Source organism: Octopus bimaculoides, chromosome 7 (genome assembly GCF_001194135.2).
Source record: "Octopus bimaculoides isolate UCB-OBI-ISO-001 chromosome 7, ASM119413v2, whole genome shotgun sequence".
Classification (NCBI taxonomy): domain Eukaryota; kingdom Metazoa; phylum Mollusca; class Cephalopoda; order Octopoda; family Octopodidae; genus Octopus; species Octopus bimaculoides.
The window spans coordinates 79,634,854-79,635,343 of NC_068987.1; positions in this window are offsets into that span (position 1 = coordinate 79,634,854).

The following is a 490-nucleotide window of genomic DNA, read 5'->3' on the forward strand; positions in this document are numbered from 1 at the left end:
CAAATTCCTAGTTTTCCCATTATACCAACGCTCAGACAACACCACTGACCAAACACGAATAAATAGGGAAAATAATCTTATTCAAAAATACAGACCACAGCTCAACATACTCTAACATAAGCCCCCTCCCCAGGTGCACGCCCAAAACAAAGACACACAGATACGCAAAATCACACACACACCAATACAATGCAAACCTCCGACACGAACACACTTACACACATATATACACACACACACAATCAAAATATCTCCACACTAGAGCACAAACCCGCATACATTTCAAGAAAAAACACATGCATATATACACTTACAATACAATTGTAGCAACCACAACCAACACCCATACACACATATGTAAACAGGTACATGCACACACCTACACACCACTCCGGCAACCACAAATCATATTCACACACGCATATTTGCATACATATGTACACACACATACAAACACCATACGCCTGTTCCCCAGTAAAAATGTCACACA